The sequence below is a fragment of the Brassica napus genome, unplaced genomic scaffold (genome assembly GCF_020379485.1).
Source record: "Brassica napus cultivar Da-Ae unplaced genomic scaffold, Da-Ae ScsIHWf_2233;HRSCAF=2886, whole genome shotgun sequence".
In the NCBI taxonomy this organism is placed as follows: domain Eukaryota; kingdom Viridiplantae; phylum Streptophyta; class Magnoliopsida; order Brassicales; family Brassicaceae; genus Brassica; species Brassica napus.
Genome location: NW_026015632.1, coordinates 20001 through 28358, shown reverse-complemented (window position 1 = coordinate 28358; position 8358 = coordinate 20001).

Sequence of the window (8358 nt, the reverse complement as noted above, 5' to 3'; positions counted from 1 at the left end):
CATGTGGCTGCATCATGTAAACAACCAGTCAGTTAGATCATCTTGGAGGAAGGCATTATTGATGTCTAACTGTTTCAGAGTCCATGACTTTGTCACTGCTATTTCAATGACAAGTCTGATGGTGTCTGATGGTGGTAGACATAAGACTTGACGAATGTGTTCAGAGTAGTCAACTCCATATCTTTGTGTGTATCCCTTGGCTACTAGTCTGCCTTTGCATCGCTCTTCCTTGCCATTTGCGAGGTACTCGTTGTAAAAATCCATTTGCACCCAATTAATTCTGGTCTGGTGAAGGTGGTTCCAAATCCCACGTATAATTGACAATATGTGCATTGAACTCTGCTATTGCTGCTCTTCTCGCCATTCTTTTTCTTTCATTTCTTGATAATATATATAGTTGGCTCTGAGGAGTGTTGCTTTTGTCCTGCAAAGTGAAGAGTTAATTTCTGCACCGGTTTTAATATTATTTTTGCTCTTGTTTTCATTTTTTGTGGTGGTTATGGAACTGGATTTTGTGGTTCACTTGGTTGTACAGACGTGGATGATTGGGTTTGGGATGTATTTTCAAGTTGTGTTTACTGAGCTATGGCTTGCAACTCATTTTGTCTTGAGCAGTGGGCTCATGGGAAGAGACGGTTGCTGAATCATGGGTTGTGATTCATTTTGAGAAAGAGCAGTGGGCTCTGAGGAGGAAGAAGATGATGTAGTTTGAGAGTTGGAAGGTAATACATGAGGATTTGGTGGAGGAGGAGAAGTGTGGTGAAGGTTCTTAGGCAAGGGTCCCATAGATGGCTGTGGCATGACCGGGATTGTTGTAGCTGCAGGGGGTTTGAGTATTAGGTGTGGTTGGGGTCTGTGGATCACATACTCTTGATTTGGCTTGGAACGGGAACTCTGTCTCAAAAAATGGACATGTCTTGACGATAAATACGGTTAGTATCAGGTTCAAGACAGAAGTAAGCAATCTGAGTAGCAGAATATCAAGAAATACACATCGCGTGATTTCTTTTCCTCCTGAACCTTATGAGCATTGTATGCCTTAACCAAGGGAAGCATGAATTAATCAACCCAACACTCTCAGGTTCTCATAGTTTCTATTACTCAAACAGTACTCTGAAACATGATCGCATCGAGAGAGTTTTATTGTGGGAACCGAAATTCGCACTGTCGATTTCCGTTTAAATAAGGAAACTAAGAAAACCCTAGTTTCCCAGAGGACCCGGATATCTGTTAATTACCACACGTCAAGCAATCAGAACACGAGAATAACAACGATAAAAATAAGAAATCGAAAAGAGAGCAAAGTAGATCTTATTCCGAATCTGCGTATGAGCGTTACAACAAGGTATAAGCCTGGGCTCGAGAGCTGTCGGCGAGATTCCTAGTTCTAGCAACCCTAAGACGGCTAAACCTAATTGAGTCGCAGCTCGAAATAACAAAAACGGAAAGTTGCCTAAATCGCTCTAAGTGCTAAGTTTGCTCTGAAAAAGTTCTCTCTCTCTCTGCTCCTCGCCTAGGACTCCTTATATACTAGCTCCAAGGTCGGTTTACGCTTTTACTCTTCTGCCCTTAAGCCGTCATAGCATAAAAATGGAGATATTCCATTTTTCCCGATCTTCACAATTATCTTCAAAACTTCCGTATTTATCCGCGGAAACTTGACATTTATCCTTCCTCGTGGGCCAAGCGCGAACCATGCTGTGGTTCACGGGCTTTTGGTTAGAAAAATCGTAGGATGGGCCTCGAGTCGTGTTTTAGGTCCCTTTGGGCCGTCTTCCGACTCGACACGTTTACTACGAGTTTTCCGCGGTTTCTAATCCGCGAAGTTTGATCGATGAATTAGAATAGCGGGAAACATAGACTGAGCTTGCTACGGTCTTCGGGAGATAGCATTCGAAGGTTTGACGAGAATGCAAGGACTGGTGTCGTATCGATGTTCGGAAAGGTTCAATCGCTACACAGCGACCGAACTTTGGCTCGAGCCCGGTCGCTATGTAGCGACCGAGCGACGAGTGCTCGGTCGCTACGTAGCGACCGAGCTTCGGCTTGAGCTCGGTCGCTACGTAGCGACCGAGCGGGACGATCGCTCGGTCGCTACGTAGCGACCGAGCTTTGGCTCGAGCTCGGTCGCTACGTAGCGACCGAGCGGGACGATCGCTCGGTCGCTACGTAGCGACCGAGCTTTGGCTCGAGCTCGGTCGCTACGTAGCGACCGAGCGGGACGATCGCTCGGTCGCTACGTAGCGACCGAGCTTTGCTCGAGCTCGGTCGCTACGTAGCGACCGAGCGGGACGATCGCTCGGTCGCTACGTAGCGACCGAGCTTGGCTGAGCTCGGTCGCTACGTAGCGACCGAGCGGGACGATCGCTCGGTCGCTACGTAGCGACCGAGCTTTGGCTCGAGCTCGGTCGCTACGTAGCGACCGAGCGGGACGATCGCTCGGTCGCTACGTAGCGACCGAGCTTGGCTCGAGCTCGGTCGCTACGTAGCGACCGAGCGGGACGATCGCTCGGTCGCTACGTAGCGACCGAGCTTTGGCTCGAGCTCGGTCGCTACGTAGCGACCGAGCGGGACGATCGCTCGGTCGCTACGTAGCGACCGAGCTTTGGCTCGAGCTCGGTCGCTACGTAGCGACCGAGCGGGACGATCGCTCGGTCGCTACGTAGCGACCGAGCTTTGCTGAGCTCGGTCGCTACGTAGCGACCGAGCGGGACGATCGCTCGGTCGCTACGTAGCGACCGAGCTTTGGCCCGAGCTCGGTTGCTACGTAGCGACCGAGCGGGACGATCGTTTGGTTTGAATCCCAAAGAATACTTCTTCGTAGAAATAACCTCGTATAGTTTATTTTTACGAAAATTACATCCCTTCTTTAACTCTTTCGGAAATACGATCTCTGAGGATTTTCGGTGGTAATTCCGTCGTAACCGTTTTTGACCCCAACAGTTAGCCCCCCAGCCCGTTAGGATCATGCATGGGGGGATCCTAGCGTGCGGTTAGGCATGTTTGGCAAGTTAGGCGTGATGGATGGAATTAATATGCGAAAGTCCGAGCTTGAATAGTAAATCCTCATGTCTTATAAGAAGAGAGGTAACTTGTTCCATAATTTTTTCACTTTCTTGTTTTTCTCTAAGATCTTTCAAAAACTTTCTATCTTTCTCTCCACCCTTTTCCTCTATTCTCTTAAGAGAAGTGTAAAGATGTCGAGCAAGAAAAAGATTGCGAAAAAGGGTCTTCGTCCGCGAGTCCTTACGAAGAGCTCGTCGTTCCGAAGACGGAGTTCGTGCCTCACTCGGTGCATCCTGCCGAGAACGAGGCATGGTGGGTTGCTCATTACGGCTCGTTGATCCCTCCCAAGGAGAAGCCATTCCCGGTCCTGGTCCATCGTGGAGTCGAGGGAAAGGACGCAAGTAGGACCACTGACGAGTTTCTCGCGACGATGCGGTCGTTCTACCGCATCCCGGATGTTGTGGAGTTCCGGGTTCCCTGCCGCGGGGAATGTGCTAACAACCCCCCGGAGGGTTACTTTACTTGTTATGAGGTGTTCATAGTGCGTTGTCGCCTCTGGTTCCCCATACCCGAAATTCTCGTCCGAGTGTTGGACCGTTTTGAAGTCGCGATAAGTCAGTTGACACCCCTTGCCATTCAGCACCTTATTGGGATCTTGATCCTAAGCTATGAGCATGGCCTTTCCCTTTCCGTCGATCATTATGAAGCGCTTTTGAGGCTTCAACTTGTCAAGGATACGGATAAGCATAGGTTTGTCCCTCGGAAATTTATGTCGGTGGTTAAGAAGTTCATTTCGAACTTCAACTCGTGGAAGAAGTTCTTTTTCTTTGTTCGTTTGGACGCTGCGTCCGTCGAAGAGAGTTGCATTCCACTGTTCCGGAGGTTGCCGAACAATCGTCCCTTCATCAATCCTCTTGCTCCGTTCCCTGAGGATATTATCGCGGTGAGGGATCTTCTCAGGAATGGTCCCTTCTTCTGGACTTCTTTCACGCCGAGAAGGGTTCGGAAGGCGCTGAAATTTGTGCAACCTGGTCCAGCTTTGGACGCGGATACGGGAAGCGACTCCGAACCCGACGGCCAGAGTCCCGTTGAAGCTCCGACAGCCGCGCCGGAGTCGAGCTCTTGGAAGGGAAAAGATGTCGATCTCGGCGACATAGAGTTTTCGATGGATGACTCTATGCTTCCAGGATGGGATCCGAACCTTGCTTACGGCGACGGAAGCGGTTCGAGCGAAGCCCCCATTCCGGACTTCGATGATTTCTTTGCTGGGCTGCCATCGGGTTTCGATGCTCCTCCTCCTACGAAAGAATCGGCGAGGCCGAGAGTTGTTGCGGAAGGATCTCGCATCATCAATGGGGTTAGTTTTTTTTTCTTGGGAATTTTTAAGTGATTGTCCTATGTATGGATTTGTAACACGCCTATTGATTTTGCAGGGCCTGAGCTTGCTGGGCTCGGCCATCGAGGCGGGTCATAGAGAAGCCATGGTCTACCGCTTCAAGGCGGAGAAAGCGGAGCGGGATCTCGCCCGCGTGCAAGGCGAGATGCTGGAGCGAGAGGCACAGCTTTCTCGTGATCATGCGCGGGCTGTTCGCAGATCGGAGAGGAAAGGCAAAAGAGAGATCGTCGAGGTGATGAAGACTCGCGCATCTCAGTTCCAGGTTGAGTACGGGAATCTTAAGAATGCCTTTACCTCGGTGGGCGACTTTCGCGAGTGCCGTGGTTCGGTCGGAAGTCTTTGGAGGACGCAAGCCGACGACTATGTGTTTGAAGAAGAAATGAGCTTGATGAAGAGTGGGATGAGTGACCGTGCCCACGCTGAGGCGCTTATCCCTCCGATCGACGAGAGGATTCAAGGGTTCTGGGATTCCATCCCGGTTTCTCCTGATACCGAGGAGGTCCCGATCGATTTTCACGGCGGTGGCGAGGAAGTGGATCGTCCTGCGGATGCGTTTGGTGCTTCGTTGTCCGGGGACTTCGACTTTGGATTATGAGGGATGGATCAGTTATCCTTGTTTTCGGTCGAATGTGGCCCTTTGAATTTGGATTTCGTTTAGGCCACGATGGCCGTATTTGTATTTCCGGGACTGGCCGTTGGTGGCTTTGAATCCCTTGCCGCTTTACGCGGTTTATTTATATGATAAATGTTTCGTTTCGAGTTTTTCCTGAGTAGGGTTGAAGTAAATACGAGTTGTCGTCTCGTATGTAGTTCTAATTAGACGTTCAATCTGTTGGTTCGTTCGTGATTTTCGTAAAAATTTATCTGTCTTTACGATTTTCGAGAACATTGAGATACGAACGGAGAGGCATGGTTTATGATCTCGTATCTTTTAGATATCATGCCTTGAGATGTTTGAGACCAGAGCGTTGGGTTTAGGGCAAGACCTAGGTTTACTTTCGGTTAAGGTTTGTGCGGTGACTAGCCGGCTATCGTTTTTCCTGTTGCGATTTCTTCCTGACTCGCACCGGTTTAAAGTCCGCGATATGTTCTCGGCTTATATGACTTGTATGGTACGAATCGAGCATCTTCTCAGAATCTGGAAGTGCTAAACCAAAATTTCGGATTTTTGTTGTAGCGCGCTTTTGTCCTTGTGCTGGACGTTTTTAAAGATCAAAAGAGTGATCGGATTGCGTTTGTTTAAGACGGCTGGCGTGTTCGTCGGGGCCAATCGACGAACGGGGTGTAAGGTTTTTAGTGGTCGCGTTCGGACAATTTGTTTAGCATTGTCCTCGAATTTTAACTTTTTGCGACGTCTCGCAGTTATTTTCGAGGATTATGCGTGTTTGAAAGGTGATAATCTTTACGATTTTTGGGCCGGATGAGGCCGCAGACGAGCGTAAACTGAAGCGTAAGCGTTTTCGATAAAAAGACAGTGTATATTGTAAAAATTTTTATGTTTCTAAAAACTCGATTACAATAATGGCGATTGTGGGAGTATACGAGTATACGCACCCACTCCCCCCCCCTTTTTAGAGAGGGGGATAGCTGAACTCGTCTTTTGACAAGCTGCCTACGTACCCCTTTCGAGGATCAAGCCATCTCGTAGTTCTGTTTCATGCCGCGAGTGTTCTTACTCGGCGGTTGGTGTCGCGATGTCCGCCTTGACCGTGTCGATCGTGGCTGGGTCGACGCTATTTTCCGGATGTTCCGGTTGAGTTGTCGCGTGGGCTTCGGATTTATGTCGAGCTTCGACGTCCGATGCGTTTGCGTTGACAGACGATTTTACTTCGTCCTTGTGCGGGGCGCTTTTGGCCGAAGATCGATCTATCTTCGCGCGTTTGCCGTTTGCAGAAGCCGTGATTTGCCTTAACTTATGCTCCGCGAGGAAGCATAGTCGCGACTGTTTTTGGCATCCCCAGATGGCCGCGACTCCGCTCGGCGTTGGGAACTTGAGACCCAGGTGGTAAGTTGACGGAACTGCCTGCATGGCGTTGAGCCATGGGGTTCCCATGATCACGTTGTAGATAGCGGGATGGTCGACTACCGCGAATTCGACGATTTTCGTGATCTCCTTGGCCATGACTGGCAATTGGATTGACCCGAGAGTCATCGACACTTCGCCTGAAAAACCCGTGAGTGGTTTTGGCGTCGGAATTACCTCTCCGAGTTCGATACTCATCCGATTGAGAGTGTCGCGGAAGATTACGTTGACCGTGCTTCCCGTATCGACGAGTACCCTTCCGACTTCTAAATCTCGTATGACGAGATCTATGACGAGCGGGTCGCAGTGAGGTTGGTCGATACCGCCGGCTTCTTCCTCCGTGAAGGTGATCGAGCAATTTTGGCCGTCTCGAGGAGGAGACCATGTAGGCCATTTTGCGCTTGATTCTGCCTTCCGTTGGTAAGCCTTGATGGCTGACACGGTATCGCCGCAGTATTGAGATCCTCCGATGATCATATTGACTCTGCGACGATTGTTATCGTTCCCTTTGTCATCCGGCCTCCTACCGCGTTTATCCCCAGGTTGGTTTCGTTGAGGAGATTTTTCGGCGGGCGGATTTCTGTCCGTCTTTGGAGGCCGATCAGAATCGAGGATGAGATCCTTGACGCTAGTTACTTCCGAAAGCTCTCCAGCGAGCAGCTTCGCGGCCAGTCTTGCTCCTAAGACTTTGCAATTAGTCGTGGAGTGTCCTCGGGATTGGTGGAACTCGCAGAAGGTGTTCTCGTCATACCCTTGATTGCGAGTCCATGTGTTGCCCGTGGTCCGGCCTTGATCCGAACTGATCGCATAGTTATGCGCCCCTTGGAGATCTTCCCCCTCGTGATGGACGTACTTGTCGTTACGAGAGTTCTTCTTTTTCCCCTTCGGATCTGCGTCTTTCGAGGATGGTCTTGCCGGCTTATGTTTTTGCGATAAGACTTTAGTTTCTTCCTCCACTATGATATAGTCCGTTGCTTTGTGGAGGGCGTCCTGGATCGTTCGCGGTTTGTCGAGAGTTATCCATTTTCTGAATTTCGACTTGTACCAGAGCGTCTTTCTCAGCGCGTCGATGGCCACTTTGTCGCTTATCCCGCTGACCCTGGACATTATCAATTTGAACCGACTGATAAACTCGCGGAGGGGTTCGTCTTCCCTCTGGGAGAGACTCCAGAGATCAACATCGGAGGTTTCCCTGTCTATGAATACAGAGTACTGTTTGAGGAATTCCGATGCGAGCTGTCGAAAACTCCCGATGGTGTTGCGACGAAGGCGTGCGAACCATTCGAGCGCTGCTCCTTCAAGATTTTCGACGAACAGGCGGCAATAGCCGGCATCCTTTTCGCCGTCCTTCAGTCTTGCTCTTCCCATCGCGATGTGGAAAGCCTGAAGGTGCGCTTTCGGATCGGCCGTACCATCGTACTTCGGTACTTTGATCTTTCCCGGATCGGACACCCTCATGTCCGAAATGCGACTGGTAAAGGGGGTCTTTCGAGCTCCTTCCAGCAGTCGATCGATCTCGGGGGCAGCACTAGTAGCATGATGGATTTGAGACTTTACGGCTCTCACTTCTGCCGCAGTCTTGGTGATGTAGTCGCGAAGATCGCGGATATCCGATGTCTCGTCAGAGGATTTCCGAGCCTGTCGGCGCTTACTGCGAGTGAGCTCGGTTTGCCTTTCGGCCAGCTCCTCTTGTTCGTTCCAATAGGCGACTTCTTCTTCTTCCGTCATTGGTTTTTCGAACGGGGAGCCTTCCCGAGCGGATCGGCTTCTGGTCCTTCTTGGATGTCTGTCGACATCCTCGTCGCTGTCGTTGGAGACATCGCTAGGATCCAGGTCAATGTGTTCGGCTTCGTTATCCTCCGAGTCCTTTGCAGGGAGCGGAAGACTTTCAGAGTTCCCCTTCTCGATGGGAGACTTCTCGCTGGGGTTTTGA